The sequence below is a fragment of the Antechinus flavipes genome, chromosome 1, assembly GCF_016432865.1.
Source record: "Antechinus flavipes isolate AdamAnt ecotype Samford, QLD, Australia chromosome 1, AdamAnt_v2, whole genome shotgun sequence".
NCBI classification, from domain to species: Eukaryota; Metazoa; Chordata; class Mammalia; order Dasyuromorphia; family Dasyuridae; genus Antechinus; species Antechinus flavipes.
Genome location: NC_067398.1, coordinates 447882011 through 447902623, shown reverse-complemented (window position 1 = coordinate 447902623; position 20613 = coordinate 447882011). Strand labels below are relative to the sequence as shown.

At 35.6% G+C, this 20613-nt stretch overlaps 1 protein-coding gene across 1 annotated transcript in view; it reads right to left on the bottom strand.

Moving 5' to 3' along the window:
- The window catches only part of UBE2W (ubiquitin conjugating enzyme E2 W), a 157640-nt gene that overhangs the window by 40159 nt on the left and 96868 nt on the right, over positions 1–20613 (bottom strand). The window lies entirely within an intron of this gene.

The window sequence follows — 20613 nt, the reverse complement described above, 5'->3', positions numbered from 1 at the left end:
AGAATGAAATCCATTATAGTCTTTTGCTCCATGTTTAGGTAAAGGTCAAGGAAAAAAAAATCATATTGAGTAAATTTGAATCATATTACATTAGAAATAACACTGACCTTACACACATATACATGCATATGCGCACAAATATATTCCTTTTCTACAGGGAAAATCTATACACATGAAACATCAATTATATTGTCAAATACGACTGAATTGGCTGATAAATTTTCTCTGCCTCGTTTTCTTCGCTGGGAAGGAGAGGAGAGAAATAGAGAGGAAAATTTAGGTGATATTTTCAAAAATCAATAAAAAATTTTAAAATACAATTAAAAACAGCCCATTCTCTTATCTGTTCAGTTGTTTTTCAGTTGTGTCTGATTGTTGGTGACCACATTTGAGGTTTTCTTGGCAAAGATATTGGAGTCGTCTGCCATCTCCTTTTCTAGTTCATATTACAGATGAGGAAACTGAAGCAAACAGGGTTAAGTGACTTGCCCAGGATCACACAAGAAGTGTCAGAAGTCATATTTGAACTCAGGAAGATGACATCTCCCTCCCTATATTCACTATTCCCCTCCCCACAAGCTGCTCTCTTCTTTCCCATAGCCAATCTCAACATTTTGCAAAATACACACCTAAATTTGAAATCTTGGTTAATCTTGCAATTTTAACACCAGATAAAAACACTCTTAGGTGAAGACCCTCAACAACTCAAGACTGGACTATTGCAGTAGTCTTTGGTTAGATCTCCCTGCCTCAAGTCTCTTCCCACTCCAGTATATCCTCCACTTATCAGTTAAAATGATCTTCCAATCAGTTTACACAATAATTTTCTGGAGTTGCTTGGGCAACTCATAACATATTGGTTTACTGTTTTGTTGATTGTTTAGACTTAAAGTGATGGAGAAAATATTAAAGCAAATTAAACTTACAAGTATTTTCATGCATTTTTTTTTCAGAGAACCAGTTGTTAAACATTTACCATCACACCTCTATAATAAATGCTGGTGGCTCCTTATTGTAGGGGGCCAGAACTCTGAAAAGTTGTACTTGATCTAGGTCAGCATAATGTTTATAGTTAAACATCTACTTTATGTGAGATAATGGTTCTCTATGGTGATGTAATGATTGTGCATGCTCAGTGTGTTGTCATGATGTAATCGAACTGAGGTATTTAAGGGAGTCTCAGCTACTGAAGGCTCTCTTAGCCACCGAAGGCTGTCAGTCACAGACACAAGAGAAGATGACAGACTCCAAATTCCAGACTCTGGACTCTCTCTTTGATCATCTCATGGCTCTCCTGCCTTCTTCACTCCTCCACTAAGACCAAGGACTCAGGCTGATCCCAAGGTCCTCCAGAAGGCTAGTCTGGACATTACATTTTGTAGGCCAAACATGGGTCCCTAGAAATGAAGGGTCTTGCAAAACAGAGCATAAATCAATGCAACTGATGAGATGGTAAGCTCAGTGGAGAAGTTCCTGTGACCTGGAAATAGGGTGGGTATAAAAATAGACAAGCAGGAAACTTTTGCTAAACTAGGCACTTGAGTTTTTTTAGCTGAAATGGGGCAAATACTATGAAAAGAGACTTCCCCACCCCAAGGGAAGTATGTAGAATGCATAGTTAGGTTAATAAAGAAGCAGAGTTTGTTGGTAACTCAGAGGTAGATCACTGGGCTCTTAAATATAGTAGAGTGCAGTCTCCTTGGTTATCTAAGGAAGAAAAATTAGAGCCAGATATGTGGGAACTAGAGGGAGAACAACTAATTGAATATTATGAAGCTATGGATCCTGATTCAATTCCTGAAGAAACATTCCTTATGTACAATATAATACAATTGGCTTTAAAGAATCCCACAAGTTCTTTATTTTATTTTTTTTAATAACTTTTTATTGATAGAACGCATGCCAGGGTAATTTTTTTACAGCATTATCCCTTGCATTCACTTCTGTTTCGAATTTTCCCCTCCCTCCCTCCACCCCTTCCCCCAGATGGCAAGCAGTCCTTTACATGTTGAATGGGTTGCAGTATATCCTAGATACAATACATGTGTGCAGAACCGAACAGTTTTATTGTTGCACAGGGAGAATTGAAGTCAGAAGGTATAAATAACCCGGGAAGAAAAACAAAAATGCAAGCAGTTTATATTCATTTCCCAGTGTTCTTTCTCTGGGTGTAGCTGCTTCTGTCCATCTTTCCACAAGTTCTTTAAAAAAGGAAAAGTTCTAAGGAGAACAGCCAGACAAGGATGTGTGAGGAGAAAGAGGAGGAGGGGAATGATACTGACAAAGCAGCTGAAAGGCATGGAGCTTTGGATCATAAGTACCATGCTGATAAGCTTAAAGAGTGAAGTGCTTCTCACTTTTACAGCTCATTTACACCCAAGCAGGAGCCTTTAGGGCATTCTGCATCTTTTGACCATCCTCCCTTAATTTTAATTCTTGGATGGAGGGAGGAGTAAGAGGGGACACTCTCAGCACCATCCATGCAGCAACTTTGTCCATCCCTTATGACATGATTACAAAAGGCATTAATTAAAGTTAAAGAGGAAGGGCAGATTCTCCAATTGATAAATGGTCACAGCATACGAACAGACAATTTTCAGATGATGAAATTGAAACTATTTCTACTCATATGAAAGGGTGTTCCAAATCATTATTGATCAGAGAAATGCAAATTAAGACAACTCTGAGATACTACTACATACCTGTCAGATTGGCTAAGATGACTGGGAAAAAATAACGATGAATGTTGGAGGAGATGCGGGAAAACTGGGAAACTGATGCATTGTTGGTGGAGTTGTGAACGAATCCAACCATTCTGGAGAGCAATCTGGAATTATGCCCCAAAAGTTATCAAACTGTGCATACCCTTTGATTCAGCAGTGTTTCTATTGGGCTTATATCCCAAAGAGATATTAAAGAAGGGAAAGGGAACTGTATGTGCCAAAATGTTTGTGGCAGCCCTGTTTGTAGTGGCTAGAAATTAGAAAATGAATGGATGCCCATCAATTGGAAAATGGTTGGGTAAACTGTATATGAATGTTATGGAATATTATTGTTCTGTAAGAAATGACCAGCAGGATGAATACAGAGAGGTTTGGAGAGACTTACATGAATTGATGCTGAGTGAAATGAGCAGAACCAGGAGATCATTATATACTTCAACAATAATACTGTATGAGGATGTATTCTGATGGAAGTGGCTATCTTCGACAAAGAGAAGATCTAATTCAGTTCCAACTGATCAACGATGGACAGAACCAGCTACACCCAGAAAAGGAACACTGGGAAATTGTTGTGCCATAGTTCTTTTTTAATGTCCTGACCCAGTTTCCCTAATTGCCCTATTTAGTTACTCTGCCTAAGGTTAAAACCATTCCCGATTAATGTTTGATAGGATAAAGGTCTTATATTTTAGACCTTAGGCTATATTTATTCCCTTGTGATGACCTCGTTAAGCACCCAGAGTATATTAAAATCAGCTAGAGTCAGAATAAGGGAAAATGCTTGATCTTTATTCTTTGCTGAGGGGAATGGCAATATGAAGTGAGAACAGTCACAGCACGAATCCGGCCAGCATGTCTCTGGTTCTCACACTCCACCCACCAAATTCCCTACACAATTTCCTATACAACACATCAAACTTGCACAGAGAGTGGGGGGGGGGGGGGGGGGGGGGGAGGCATTCTTTCTCCAAGCATATATTAATAGAGTATTGTCCAATTGCTAATTAACCTCAAGTGCTTGGGACCTCAGTGCAACAGAGCTGCAAGAGTTTCAGCCCATTACATTCCCTCTTAATGTTTAATGGGATAAAGGTCTTTATTCATTTTTAAATGTCATTAGAATATCAGGACCCTATCCACCAATACCTCCCATTATGTCATCCTAGGTGCCTCCTCCCATTAGGTCATTCCCATCTAGGTACTGCCAGCATTATGTCATTGTTCTTGTTACCTTATAAAAGAATCTTGTTATCCAACATTCAGAGCTGGATTCTTTGAAACCATAGTCTCCTTCAGCCCTGGGACCAAACATGGATCATTTGGTCCCAGTAAATCTCTCCATTTAATAAACTATTAAATTGTTCTCTAATCTCTGTCTTGTTCAGTTTCTCCGGCATTACAAAATGAGTATGAACTGTTTGCATTTTTGTTTTTCTTCACAGGTTATTTTTACCTTCTGAATCCAATTCTTCCTGTGCAACAAGAGAATTGTTCAGTTCTGCACACATATATTGTATCTAAGATATACTATAACATATTTAACATGTATAAGACTGCCTGACATCTAGGGGAGGGGGTGGAGGGAGGGAAGGGAAAAATCGGAACAGAAGTGAGTGCAAGGGATAATGTTGTAAAAAATTACCCATGCATATGTACTGTCAATAAAAAGTTATAATAAAAAAAAAAGAGGAAGGGCAGGATATATCTGATTTGAGAATAGAAATGTACCTTGTGATTAAAGAACTTAACTCTTCAGGTCAAGAAAAAAGAAGATACACACCTTTTAATCTAGAAATGTTATCAAAGATCTGAAAAAGGCTTGCACGCTTTATGGGTCTACATCATCTTATGTTAAGATGTTATTGAGAATTTGGTTTTTGAAGTTTTAACTCCTAATGATTGGTAATCTATAGCAAGGATATGTTTAAAACCTGGACAAAACTTGTTGTGGCTTTCTGAGTATAGTGAACTCTGTAGAATACAAGCTCAATGAAATAGGCAACCTGGAGTTAATATGCCAGTCACTTTTGATCAACTAGCTGGTATAGGTCATTATGCAGACACTTTAGCACAGATTAATTACCTTATAGCAGCATATGAGCAAATTGTTTCTGCTGCTATCAAAGCATGGGGCACCTTCCCAGGAAGACAAGATAGAGGGGAAGCATTTATGAAAATAGAGCAAGGTCTAGATGAACCCTTTGCTGATTTTGTGGGACATCTGCAGACAGCTGTCATACAAATTATTGGTGAAAATGTAGCAACAGAAATTATGATAAGATAACTTGCTAAAGAAAATGCTAATGAGATTTATAGAAGAATTATACTAGGACTACACAAGGATGCTCTTTTAGATGAAGTCATAAGACACTGTGCCACAGTGGGCACAAATGCCTTTTATATTGAGGTTATGATGCAGACTTCCCAAGATCTGAACATGGGAAGACAGGATCCCTTTTGGCAAGGGACTTCCAGAGAGACTCGTCATCGCTTTCAGTGTGGTAAAATGGGGCATCTGAAAGCTCAGTGTTGGCATAAAGACAGAATGAGAAAAAGGGTGGGAGAACAAGAAGCAAAACACCATGTCTGAAATACAACAGAAGCTTCCTTTGGGTCTCAGAATGTAGATTGACTCAGGGAAACAGGAAGTGAGGCTTGGCTCCAGGGCCCCAGGCAAAAAACACTTGGGGCATGATGGCAACTGATGCTATACCCAAAGAGCTTTTAGAAGTTCAGTACTCCAACATGATCAATCAGCCAGGAAGCAATCTGATGGGAGAAAGGGATTACAGTTGGGGAGAATAGAGTTGTATGTAGCTGGGACTACTGAGATACCCCCTGGAGAGGTGAAATCTGTTCCTCTCCTGCCTATGGATCCCTTCCTTCCAGGCACAATAGGCTTGACCATTTCACCTCCTGAGAGTACTTACAAAAGAGTGTCCATCCATACACTAATGTAGGAAACTGGGGAATGTGTAGATAATATCCCAGTCACTAATACAGGTAGACAATGTGTGACTTATCAACTAGGAGAAGTAATAGCATCAGGTTTACTAATACAGACGCCTAATAGGCAATTTGGTGATATTTACCCAGATTTTGACTCCCAACAACAGAATTCAGGAATATTCTAGACAGCAGCTTTGACAGCTGACCAACCTATGCTCACTATTTATATAAATGGCATACCATTAGAAGAATTAGTAGACACTGGCACAAATTGTATAGTCATTAGAGGTGCCAACTGTCCCAGAGGTGCCAAGTGGCCAAAGATTAAGGCAGACACCATGTCTGGCGTAGGAGGATCAATAGCAGCTGAAGTTAGTGCTGCCCCTTTGAGATGGACATTTGAAGGCGAAAGAGGAGTTTTTACTCCTTTTGTAGTAGAAAAAATCCCCATCAATCTGTAGGGAAAAGACATCTTACAACAGTTAGGATTACAATGGAGTATTTCATGCAAATTAAGACAACTCTGAGATACCACTACACACCTGTCAGATTGGCTAGAGTGACAGGGAAAGATAATGTGGAATGTTGGAGGGGATGTGGGGAAAAGAGGGACACTGCTGGAATTGTGGACACATCCAGCCATTCTGGAGAGCAATTTGGAACTATGCTCAAAAAGTTATTAATCTGTGCATACCCTTTGATCCAGGAGTGTTTCTACTGGGCTTATACCCCAAAGAGATATTAAAGAAGGGAAAGGGACCTGTATGTGCCAAAATGTTTGTAGCAGCCTGTTTGTAGTGGCTAGAAGCTGGAAAATGAAAGGATGTCCATCAATTGGAGAATGGTTGAGTAAATTGTGGTATATGAATGTTATGGAATATTATTATTCTGTAAGGAATGACCAGCAGGATGAATACAGAGAAGACTGGTGAGGCTTATATGAACTGATGCTAAATGAAATGAGCAGAACCAGGAGATCATTATATACCTCAACAATGATACTGTTTGAGGATGTATTCTGATGGAAGTGGATCTCTTCGATAAAGAGAGCTAATTCAGTTTCAATTGATCAAAGATGGACAGAAGCAGCTACACCCAAAGAAAGAACACTGGGAAATGAATATAAACTGCTTGCATTCTTGTTTTTCTTCCCAGATTATTTATACCTTCTGAATTCAATTCTCCCTGTGCAACAAGAAAACTGTTCGGTTCTGCACACGTATATTGTATCCAGGATGTACTGTAACCTATTCAACATGTAAAGGATTGCTTGCCATCTGGGGGAGGAGGTGGAGGGAAGGAAGGGAAAAATCGGAACAGAAGTGAATGCAAGGGATATGTTGTAAAAAATTACCCTGGCATGAGTTCTATCAATAAAAAGTTATTTAAAAAAAAAAAATTGAGTATTTCAGCTTTTTAGGCAGGGCTGATGTTGAAGGCTTGCCTGCACTTTCACCTGTTCTTATTCAGTGGAAAACTGATACACCAGTGTGGGTGGAACAATGGCCCTTAGCCAAAGATAAAATTCAGGCCTTACTAGCTATAGTACAAGAGCAACTTGACCAAGGACACTTACAACCTTCTCTAAGTCCTTGGAATTCCCCTGTATTTGTTGTAAGGAAGAAATTTGGAAAATGGAGGATGTTGGCTGATTTAAGAAAAGTAAATGAACAGATGGAAACTATGGGAACTCTTCAGCCTGGACTTCCATCTCCTACTCAGTACAAAATGGCCTCTTTGGATTATAGACATTAAGGATTGTTTCTATTTTATCCCTCTGGATAGGGATAATATGAAAAGATTTGCCTTTTCTGTGCCCAGCATTAACTTAGTTGAGCCTTATAAAAGATATAAATATACAGTTTTGCCACAGGGAATGAAAACTAGCCCTACTATGTGTTAAATGTATGTTGCTGCTGCTCTTACTCCAGGAAAAAAAGCATTTCCAAAAGTTATGCTGTTACATTATATGGATGATATATTGGGGTGTGCACCTGACAAGCAAATGTTAGAAGCATATCTACAAAAGACCATAGAAATACTAAGGAACTACAAATTACATATAGCTCCATTAAAAAATTAAAAGACATGCTCCTTTTCAATATTTAGAATATGAAGTATGCCCTAAGGTGCTTACAATACAAAAGCTTTCTTTAAGAACAGAGAAATTGAACACCTGAAATGACTTTCAGAAATTGATAAGAGATATCCAATGGATGTGTCCATTGTTAGGCTTTACTACCTATTAATTACAATCATTATATGATATTTTAAGGGGAGACACTGCTTTAAATTCACCACGCCAGCTTACAAAAGAAATTCAAAAGGCTTTGAGAGAAATTAGAACTGGCTTTATCTAATGTGGTTGAAAGAGTTACTTCAAAATCCCTGGAAATATCAGTTTTTGCTATAAAAGAGGCACCCACAGCAGTCCTTCATCAAGGAGACAGTGTAATAGAATGGGTGAATCTCACAACCAGAAAAAATTTACTCCTTACCCAGTGCTTGTGGCTAAAATTTTATTAAAGACTATTAAGCAAGTAGTACAATTATCTGGGATAAGACCTGACAAGATATACACCTTTTATACCAATGCACAAATTAATGTATGCTGTGAAACCATCCCAAAGTGGCAAATTTTATTGGCCATAGCTCCAAATGTTACACACAGGTCTCCATTAAAGATAATCTGGTGATTACATAATTGGCAATGGATTCTTGAAGAAAAGGTTTCTAAGGTTCCTCTTAAAGGACCAACTATCTTTTCAGATGCATCCAAACATGCTTTTTGCACTGTATACTTTCATGACTTAACTATAAAGAGAGCAGTCATAAGTGAAATGAGCAGAACGAGGAGATCATTATATACCTCAACAATGATACTGTTTGAGGATGTATTCTGATGGAAGTGGATCTCTTCGATAAAGAGAGCTAATTCAGTTTCAATTGATCAAAGATGGATAGAAGCAGCTACACCCAAAGAAAGAACACTGGGAAATGAATATAAACTGCTTGCATTTTTGTTTTTCTTCCCGGGTTATTTATACCTTCTGCATTCAATTCTCCCTGTGCAACAAGAAAACTGTTTGGTTCTGCACACATATATTGTATCCAGGATATACTGTAACCTATTCAACATGTAAAGGACTGCTTGCCATCTGGGGGAAGGGGTGGAGGGAGGGAGGGAAAAATCGGAACAGAAGTGAATGCAAGGAATAATGCTGTAAAAAATTACCCTGGCATGGGTTCTATCAATAAAAAGTTATTTAAAAAATAAATAAATAAAAATAAAGAGAGCAGTCAGAACTCCTTTTCAATCCACTCAACAGAATGAATTGTATGCAACCATTCTAGCTCTTACATATTATCCGGAAGATAATATCTGATTTGGCCTATTCAGTAGGTGTGGTACAAAGAATTGCCACAGCCCAAATAAAATTTGTAGCCTCTAATATATATCAGCTCTTTAAGGAACTTCAAGAGCAAGTGAGAAAGCATCCAGAAAAGATTTATATCTTGCATGTCCACTCATATAGTAGACTTCCAGGTTCTATTTTTTATGGAAATTAGCCTTCTGCATGTTAGCCAATATCCTTTATTTCAGGTAGCCCAGGAATCTCATTCTAAATATCATCAGGCTGCTAGAGCTTTATGTTTACAATTTAGGATAACAAAAGAGGAAGCTAGGATCATAGTAAAAGCCTGTATAGCTTGCTTTCCTTTCCATACTCCTACACTCCCTTCAGGGAAGAACCCTTGTGGTTTGAGACCTAGTGAAATCTGGCAAATGGATGTGACCCATTATAAATCTTTTGGTCGTCTGTCTTTTATCTATGTTGTGGTAGACACCTTTCCAAGATTCACTTTTGCAATACCAGCAGCAAAAGAGATAGTCCGAGTGGTCACTGAATTCCTTATGCAAGCATTTGCCATTATGGGTGTGCCATAAGCAATAAAAACAGATAATGGACCTGCATATACTTCTAAATATTTTGCACACTTTTGTGCACAGTATCAGATTTTACACACCACTGGCATACCCTTTAACCCTCAAGGACAGCCAATACTAAAGAGGAAAAATAGAGACATCGAGACACTCCTCCAAAAACAAAAGAAAGTGGAAGCCATAGGTAACCCTAGAGAACTTCTAAATCTAACCCTTTATACTATTAACTTCTTGATTTTTGACAAAGATGCACTGGCTCCAGCAGACAGGTTTTATAACCGGCCAGAAGGTCAGTGTCTAGTGTGAGCAGCTCCACTATCTTTAGATAATCACCAGGTGAGGTGGAGAGACCCAGAAAGTGGTGAATGGAAGGAACCAAATAGGTTAACTGCTTGGGGGGAGAAGGTTTGCTTGTATCTCTACAGGTGGAGAAGGAATCAGATGGGTGCCAATGAGCCGTATTTGCCTTGTCCATCGCAGAGAGATGGAGCAGACCTTTGAAATGAAGGAGCAGACCCAAGAAACATCAGGTGGTTCCATCGCTGACTGTGCCCACCACTGAAAGAGCATGGCAGTTATGGCAATTGACTCATGGACATCAAAAATTGTTAATGAGACTGATGCAGGACTTCAAAATCCCCAGGAATCATTGGAATCCCTGAGACATGAAGTAATGGACAATAAATTGGTTTGGGGCTATCTTTTGGCTGCTGAAGGAAGTGTATGTGTGATTGTTATTTATATACCCTCCTTCTAGGACTTATGGACATGTACGTTCATATTGTTTGTTATATCACTATGTTGATTCATGTTGTTTGTAACATCACTACTGGCCTGAGTTATATGACTATGTGCTTGTGTAATACCTCCCATGCTGATGGATTTATGTATACCTGTTTCAATTTCAGCCCAGAGGAAACCTGCTAACAAAACCTGGTTTGATTCCCCATTTCCCAGTGGTGTTTTCACCTCCCTTCCTGAAAAGTCAGGAAGGGTGTGGCCACTTGTGTTCTAAAACAAAAGAAAGCAGGAGATGTAGAGGGCCAGAATTCTGAAAAGGTGTGCTTAAGTCTAGATCAGCATGGTGCTTATGATAGATAATAGTTCTCTATAGTAATGGTTGTGCATGCTCAGTATTCTGTAGTGATGTAATCATACTGAGGTGTTTAAGGGAGTCTCTGACACAGAAGGCTCTCTCAGCCACAGCCATAAGAGAAGATGCCAGACTAAGTCTCAGCTAAAGTCCCATGCTTTTCATAGTCTTCTTTAATTTTAATTCTTTCTCTCTGAGACTTGTCCTAATTTATCCTGTACATAGATGTTTGCACATTTTCTCCCTTTCATTAGACAGTGAACTCCTTGACAGCAGGGGTTGTGTTTTATGTCCCTGGTGATTAGCACAGGACCTGGCACATAGTAGGCATTTACATGCTAGCTGATTTAGCAGTTTTGTTTGTTTCTTGTCACATTGTTCCAGAGCCTATATTATTTTATAGCTATAAGAATTGGAAAATAGGATTGTTTGTTTTTTAATTTGTAGCAAAAAGCAATTTGTTTTATATTTAGACATCAATGCTTTAAAACAAAAATAGATTTATAATAAAGAAAAAATAACATTGACAGTGTACTCTTTTTTTTTTTTTTCCTGAAGCAATTGGGGTTGTGACTTGTCCAGAGTCAAATAGCTACAAGGCGTTAAGTGACTGAGGCCAGATTTGAATCAGGTCCTCCTTACTTCAGGGCTGTTGCTCTATCCAGTGCCCCTCCTAGCTGCCCCAACAGTACACTCTTAATAGAATTGTGAATTGGGCCACACTTTCTGGAAAATAAAGAATTATTCAAGGAAAGTCATTGAACATTAATCTAATATTGTGTGTATATTCTAAGGGAGTCAATGGCATAAATATATCAAAATAGATCCATGTATACCAAAAATAGTTATATCAACACTTTGTAGTAGCAACAAAATGCTCTTTGAATGGGGAATACTTGACAAATTGTGGTTTATTCATATAATGAAATATTGTACTATAAGAAATAATAAATATTAATTCAGTGAAGAAAGCATAACCAAGTAATGGTTACCAATGGTTACCAAATATACATATGGTATTTATGTATGCATATAAATATATTCTATGGTATATGCGTATTATCTTAGAAGTCATCATCCAGGGAGCAAATTCCTGCGAAGTGCAGAAAAAGTCCCAGCATCGTCAACTGTCAACCACCTGCCATCCACAAGGAAACTGGACTAGTCTAGCTGAGGCAGCAAAGCATCTCAGAAGTGATAGGGAGATCAAACCATCATCACCACCTGGACCACTATCTCTCTTGATACTTCATTGAAGACAGCCTAGGACCCTGGGCCCTAGTACTTCCATGTACTTCCAGTACAGAACCACAGGCATCATCCTAAAAAAAAATCCCCTTTGCAGATGCAGCCTAGCAATTGCTCCTGAAGGTGTTAAAGGCACAACTTCTCAAGATCCAGAAAAAAAGTTCCTGATACCAAAGTTTTTTTTAGTGTTAAATGGTTCAGCCTCAGGAAGTGGCATCATCTTACTGGTGGAAATGACATTAAACAATAAGCATCACCATCTGCTCTGCTGCTATATCATAGATCCTGGGATTTTTCCATCTGACTTAAAATTGAAACTTTCCATATGTGTTATCCTTTCACTACAGTTCTGAGTTCCTTGAAAGCAGGGACTATGTTTCATTCCTTCTTCTAACTCCAGCACTTAGGACTATGTGCTTTGCACATAATAAGTGATTAATAATTTTTTTTATCATCCATTTATTCATTCCCACAATGACTATAACATAGCCCATAACAATACTAAAAGCAACTGAATATTAATTAATTATAAAGAACAACGTTAGTCCTGGAGAATGAATAATGAAATACACCTCCTTTCTCTTGTTAGAGAAGTGAAGGACTATGAATGTGCAATATTGTATATTTTGTCAACTAAGGGTGCCAAATTGGTCAATTTTTCTTAACTGTTTTGTTGTTGTTGCAAGGAAAAGTTGATGAAAGGTTGGGACACTAGAGCAGAGGGCTATGATATAAAAATGAAAGGCAATAATATATATATATATATTTAAATGCTATTGTTCTGTTTTTAAAAATTATATCCATTAATCATTTGAGTACATCAAATTTGTCTTTCAACCCTACTCTATTTTCTCCATAGAGTTTCCTACACCCGATCCCAGATCTCTTAAGTTTTGATCTCACACACTCCCAGAATTGGCAAAAATGACAGAAAATTTTTCATTTTCTGGGACTTCCCTATAAAAAATTAATGAAAACAGGTTTTGACACACATGTCAAATTTTTCATCAGTTACCAATATTTGGTAACCATTGGTAACCATTACTTGGTTATGCTTTCTTCACTGAATTAATATTTATTATTTCTTATAGTACAATATTTCATTATATGAATAAACCACAATTTGTCAAGTATTCCCCATTCAAAGATAGATAAGATAGAAAATCTTTCTGATAGAAAGACAGATACATTAATGCATCAGCAGAAATTAGCAGTTTCTTTTCTGGGAATTCTCTATAAAAAATTAATGAAAACAGGTTTTGACACACATACAAAAAACAAACAAGTAGACAAACCAAATTTCCAAAGGTAAAGGGAAGATCAAGGCATAGAAAATGTTACTCAAAAAAGGGAAGAGGATATGCTTTAAAAAAAAAAAAAAGAGTAGTCCTGTTCTGTTTGGCAGAACTTAGAGAGTAAGGAGTATTAAGTGATAAGGCTAGAAAGATAGAATGTGTCACTCCAGAAGTTAAGAAGATTAACAATAGAGACAGTGTAAAAAAGGGAAAACACCAAGGACAAATCCTTGAGAAACACCATATTAAAGATTACAGGGAAAGATGAGCAGCCTGGGAGCGACAAAAGGAATGGGTAGAGGTAGGAGTGTATAGCTTTTTGAAGTCAGAAAAAGAGAGTATCCAATATATCAGCTATCAAATACTACAGAGAAGCCAGTAAGAGTGAAGATTTTTACAAAGCTGTTGAATCTGGTAGTCAAGTAGTCACTTCCATTTAGTGAGGGAAGAGTAAAAAGGAATGCTGTTTAACAACCAGTTTGGGATGGGAGGGAGTACCCACAACATACTTCTAAATTTAATCTGTAAATTAACATTTTCTCCATCTGTTTCTTAAGCCTAGAGTAGACAATTAACAAAGTAACCAAACAAGCCTGATTTATAGTGTTTGTTGATTTCTGAGGTATAAATGCTCAGACTGATGGCTTAACAATTTAACAATGGGGCTCTCATGAACTGTCAGAAACAGCTCCAGCAAACCTCTGAAAGGAATGTGAAAGCCCAGGTGACTGAGGAGAAGTAAAAGAAATTCTTATTCAGGTCCAGGTAGGACTAGACAGCTTCTCAAGTCCCTTCTAACTCTTGATTCTAAGGCAGAGGTTAGTAAGGAAATCAGGACAGCCTCTCTACAATAATATTGATGAATAGTTAGGCAGTCTAACAGGAATAGAAACAGCTTTAATTGTTAAAATATGACCTTAGATGGAGCTGAAATTTGCCTCTCTATGTTTGCCTGCTCTTAGTTTTGCCTTCTAGGACCAAACAAATAAAAAAGTGAAATTGCTCTTCTGCAACATAATTCTTCAAATACTTGAATATAGTTATATCCTTTCCTGCAAGTCTTCTGTAAGCTAAATTGAATAACCTCTGTTCCTTCAATAGCTCCTACTATAGCATGGTCCCTCATTTTTGCTTTCAGAATTCTTACCTTTTTGAATGTCCAGCATGGAAGCCATCTCTTTCATGAAGCTTTCCCATATTCCCCCAGCTTCATAGTACCCTCTCCCTCCTCAAATTAACTTGTACTTATTTATGTATATGTTATGCCTCCTACAATGAACTATTCTCTCATCTACAAAATCTCTTCTTTTTTTGTAATCCCCTTTTTACTTTTATAGCTAATAAATAAATGTGGAATGAATGAATCTAAACTTATAATCATGCCAAAATTTTTTGATGAGGAAAAAACAAAGCCAAATTTTATTCATTCTATCAGTGAATTCTCTTGAGAAGATGCTTTTTACTTTTCACAGAACTGCCCACTTTTACCACTACTCATGATTGGGACAGGATCATTAATGTGTGCTATTATTCCTTATCTTAAAAATATAATTTTTTGTTAGTTTTTCAGTAGAATGTAAATTTGTGGGTGAACTAGTTACATACTATTCTTTCAACCCAGTGAAAATAATAGCAACAAATGGCTCTAGTAGATACCTGGTAAAATCAAAGAACATTTGAAATCAGATCAAAATCAACACTTCGATCCATGTAAATCTTTACATATAAAATGTCTTTCATAAATAAAGATGACAGAAAAACAATACACATTAATGTAGCACATTCTTTCTGAAGATTTTCCAAATGTTTAAATCACACGTACTTCTCAAAATATAATAGGGTTATGCTGAATGGGTAGTACAGATTGGCACCTACCAATGTCACAAAATATATTTATATCAGCAGGGCCTGTTGATATCCACTCTTTTTCTGAGTTTCAATCACTCATCTAATAAGTCTAGAGTCATAAAGATACAATCAACATAGTGTTACACTCAAATTCTCTCAGGGTCATACAGAAAACCATATTGCAGAGAAACAGACTTCCCCTATTTGCTATTGTTAAGCCCCTATTCAATGCATTTTCTATCTATATAACTAGCCATTCAAAACATAAGAAATCCACATGGTGTGGGATATTCCTATAATCAATCACTCGTAATAGTGACACTTTTAGATTTTAGTATGATTACTTACTTTTAAAAAGGCAAAAGAAATAATGTTATAAACTAAAGCTAATGCATAAATAATAAAATCCATAACAATATAAAAATAAATCTGGATCATCTTGCCTTCCAGTGTACTCAATATTCATATAAAAAGTGGGAACACACAAGAATGTGAAAACAAACTTCATTTGCTTGGCACAATTTACAACTCTAGATTGTGGATTTTGATATCATTAAGTCTATTTATAAACATCTGTACTTCACAAAACTGCTTTTCTACTACTTTTTTTTTTTAAACCCTTACTACTCTTTGAATAAAGAAATATCCCTCTCTTCAAAGGAATCCATATTGTCTGATCATAGCAGAATTCATAGCAACATAGCTGAGAACTCAAAGAAACCCAGTCAGTGAAACAGAAAAGGAGAACAGCTGTAAAGACCCTCTGCTTTTCCTTTTCAGGCCAATGATGGCAACAGAAAGCAGTGGGTACTCATGAGAAGTCCTGTCTCTAATCCTAGTGGGTAGAGAAAGGCAATAGCTGTCATTGAAACTCTTGGCCAACGAATTTAATTTCCTCTCCCATTAGGAATCATGTATCAGAATCCTTTCTAGCAAATAATGCTTCCTAGCTGCCCCAAGTCCCCAGGCAATCCTGCTGAAAAGCCCCTACAGGTTCTATATCAAGTTTTCTTAGGTGTCGCTACCCAGGTCTAATATCTACTTCAAAGTCTTAACTGAGACCTTTTGCCTCTCTGTGACTTACCTTTCACTTTAAAAGTCACAAGGCCCAAAATTTCCTTAAATCAAAGTCAAATAAATAGCTTTAAAATTTATATCTCAATATACAAATATTTAGTCATCGACTGAAGTGAGATTTACATAATGTTTGCAAAGCTGAAAGTTTCAGCACAGCCTTCTATATTTTTGGTATCCTTGAATTTGTGTTTCTTCACTTTCATAATTTTCCATTTTTAACAAATAAAAGATATTTCTCTGTCTATTTAAAATATCAAATTCTTTCCTTACAAGTGTATTCTACTTTATTCACAAGGAGATTTATGTCTTTAAATTTATTTCACAATTCATGTCTAAAACTGTTCAAATCTTGTCTAAAAGCTATTTCTTCATACAGATATATTTAAAGTAAAACAAGGTTCTTTTTCTCTTCCTCCTAAATATCAAAACATTCTTCCTTAACAATGGTAAAAATTCTACATTATTTGACACTTCAAGTAAATCTTTTCTTTTACATAAAAACTCTTCTACTTTTTTCCTTTAAATCAACAAGCTGCTCAATATGAAAAATGCCTTAAAGAAATAGTATAATTTACATTTGGAACAATTTTGTGAAGCAGATAATGAGTAATCAGAAATAAAATAAAAAAATCAAAATCAAAAGTACCTGATGAGTATTAGTCTCAGAATCTAGATAATATATTTTTTTGGGGGGGGGTTGCCATTTTTATTATTTTGGAGGTTTTTAAATTTTTAATATTAACTTATATAAGATTTTTATTTTCATTTTTTTCTCCTTTCCTCCTTCTTCTCTCTCCTTCCCAAGAAAGCAAGTAATCAGATATGTTATATATGTATAATCATATTAAACATAATTCCACATCAGTCATATTATAAAAGAATAAGAACAAAAGGGGAAAGCCACAAGAAAAAAAACAAACAAAAAGAAAATAATATGCATTGATTTGCATTCGGATTCCATAGTTTTTTCTCTAGATATGGACAGCATTTTTCAGGATCTTTTGGAACTATCTTAGACCATTGCATTTCTGAAAAGAACTAAGTCAATTAAAGTTGATTATCACATAATGTTGTTGTTACTGTGTATGATGTTCTTCTGCTTCTATTTACTTTATTCAGCATCAGTTCATGTAAATATTTCCAGATTTTTATGAAATTTGTCTGCTCATTATTTCATATAAAACAATATTATTCCATTACATATATAAATGAAGAAAGGAAGAGAGGAAGAAAGAGAGAGAGAAAGGGAGAGAAAGAGAGAAAAAAGAGAGAGAGAATGAGAATATCTTGGGTATTAAATCATTATCAGAGAAATTCAACATATATATATATATATATTTTATTCAGCCATTCCCCAATTCATGTACATCCTCTCAATTTCCAATTATTTGCTACCACAAAGAGAGCTACTATAAATATTTTTGTACATCTAGGTCCTTTTGCCTTTTTTATGCTCTTTTTGAGATGCAAACATGTAGTGGTGCTGCTAAATCACAGGATATGCACAGTTTTATAGTCCTTTGAGCATAGTTCCAAATTGTTCTCCAAAACGGATGAATCAGTTCATAACTCCACCAATAGTACATTACATTAGTGTCCCAGTTTTTCTCACATCCTCTCCAAAATTTATCCTTTTGCTTTTCTGTTAGCCAATCTGGCATGAGGTAGTACCTGAGAGTTATTTTAATTTTTATTTCTCTAATCAATAGTGATTTAGAGCATTTTTCACGTGCCTATGAATAGCCTTAATTTCTTTATCTGAAACATGCCTGTTCATATCCTGTGACCATTTATAAATGACATATTCTTATAAATTTGACTCCATTCTCTATTTAATTTTAGAAATGAAGTCTCTATCAGAAATATCTGCTCTAATAATTGTTTTCCATCTGTCTGCTTGCTTTCTAATCTTGGTTTCATTGGATTTGTGCAAAAACTTTTAATTTAATTAAGATTTAGATAATATATTTATTATCTCTTAAAATATCAGGTTGTATTTCAATATATCAAACTTCATGGAACACAGATTTGCTGAGGCAGAATTGTGTAAGAGAGGGAGAGATTCCTAATCTTGTAGTCAGGAATTACCTAGACTTTAATCTGACCTCAGATCTTTATTAGCTACTTGATTTTATGTAAGTTACTTAACCTTTCTGAGGCTCTGGTTGAAAGGATATAGACATTTAAATTATTTTATTTGCATAATCCCAAATTGATTTCCAAAATAATTGTTCCATTTCACAGCTTCACAAAAATGCATTAGTGTACCTATCCTTCTACAACCCCTCCAACAATGACTTGCCTTTTTTTGTTGTTATTTTTGCCAATTTGTGGGGTAGGAAGTGAAACCTTATTTTGATTTACATTTTTCTTTTAGAACTAATGATTTGGAAAATTCTTTCATGTGATTGTGAATATTTTATAGTTCTTTTGAAAACTGTTTGTACATATTTAATTAATTATCTATTGGGAAATGGCTATTGAGAGGGGAGAGAAGAGAGGAGAGAAAGAGAGACAGAGACAGAGAGAAAGAGAGATACAGTGACACAGAGAAAGAGAGACAGAAACACACAGATACAGAGACAGAAAGACAGAAAAACACACAAAGAGAAAGGGTGAGAGAGAGAGAGGGAGAAAGAGTGAATCTTAGATAACAAATTGTTATCAGAGAAATTCAGTACAAAAAAAATTTTTTTCCATTCAATCATTTCGCTTTTTAGCTTTAAATGTATTAATTTTGTCTTTGTAGAAGCTTTTCAATTTTAAGTAATTATTGCAATCTGTTTTATCTTTTGCAGTTGCCTCTGATTCTGGTTAAGAATAATTCTCCTACCCAACTACAAGAGGTATGTGATTTGTTTCTCTTCTAATGTTTTTATAGTATAACCTTTAATATTAAAGTTATGTATCCACTTAGAATGCACTGTAGAATATGATATAAGGAGTTGGTCTAAAACTATTTCCTGTCAGAGTACTTTCTATTTTTCCTGGAAGGCTTTTGTTTTTATTCTTGTTTTTCATTAATTAAGAAATTCTTCCCTAGGTAATTTTTGTTTTCTACTTTATTTAAAAAAAAAAAAAAAAAAACTGAAATATTGAATTCTTTTGCTTCTGAATCTCTCTTGTCTTTTTTTTTTTTTTTTTTTTTTTGGTCTTTTCCATTGATCTTTGTTTCTGTTCTTAACTAGGACCAGATGGTTTTGATGACTGCTGCTTTATAATATAGTTTGAAGTCTGCAAGCACTATTTCCACTTTTTCCTTATTTTTTTTCATTCTTTCCCTTGATATTTTAGCTCTTTTGTTTTTCTAAAAATTCTGTAATCCTATAGTAATTTAATTGAGATAGCATTAAAAAGATAAATTAATTTTAGTAGTATTGCTATTTTTATTATATTTGCATAGCTTCAACATGAACACGGAATATTCCTCCAGCTTGTTGTTCTTAATTTCTATAAGGAGCATTCTTCACTGAATCCATACATATCTTCCATGTACTTTGAGAAGTTGAGTCCCAGATATTTTATATACTTTGGAATTATTTAAATATGATTTTCCTTTCTATTATTGTTTCTTGTATTTTGTTATTATTATGTAGAAATGTGGTTAATTTTTGAGGATGTATTTTATAGCCCGAGATTTTGCTTTAACTATTGTCTCAATTATCTTTTTTTCTGATTCCCTAAAACTTCATAATAACATCAGCAAGAAATAAATTTCTCTTTTCTTTATCTATATTTATCCCTCTAATTTCTTTCTCTTATCAAATTGTTATTGTTTGCACTTCCAGAACTATATCAAATAACCCTTCGTGGTTGTATTTATTGAAAAAGATTCTAGTACATTCCCAGTTTTTATGATGCTTGCTTTTAGTTTTATTTTTTGAGTTTCATATTTTTTATTTTTATTATGATTTTTATTTTCCCCAGGTACATGTAAAAACATTTTTTGTTATACATGTACATTCATTTGTACATATTTCCATATGTTTTGTGTAGGGAGAGAAAAAATCAAAACAAAAGTGAAAAATCACACACACACAGATACAAAGTAAAAAAGTATGGTTGATCTACATTTAGTGTCCATAGTTTTCTCTCTGAATGTGGATAGTGTTTTCCATTCAAATTTTATTGGGATTTCCTTGGATCAGTGAACCCCTGAAGAGAACCAAATCTATCATAGTTAATCATTACACAATCCTGCTATTGCTATGTATAGTGTTTTCCTACTTCTTCTTGCTTCACTCAGTATCAGTTCATATAAGTTTTTCCAGGCTTTTCTAAAATCAATCTCTTCATTATTTTTTTTAATAGAACAATTATATTCCATTACTTCCACATACCAAATCTTCTTCAGTCATTTCTTAATTGATGAGCACCTACTCATTTTCCAATTCCTTGCTACCACAAAAACAGAAGCTATAAACATTTTTGTAT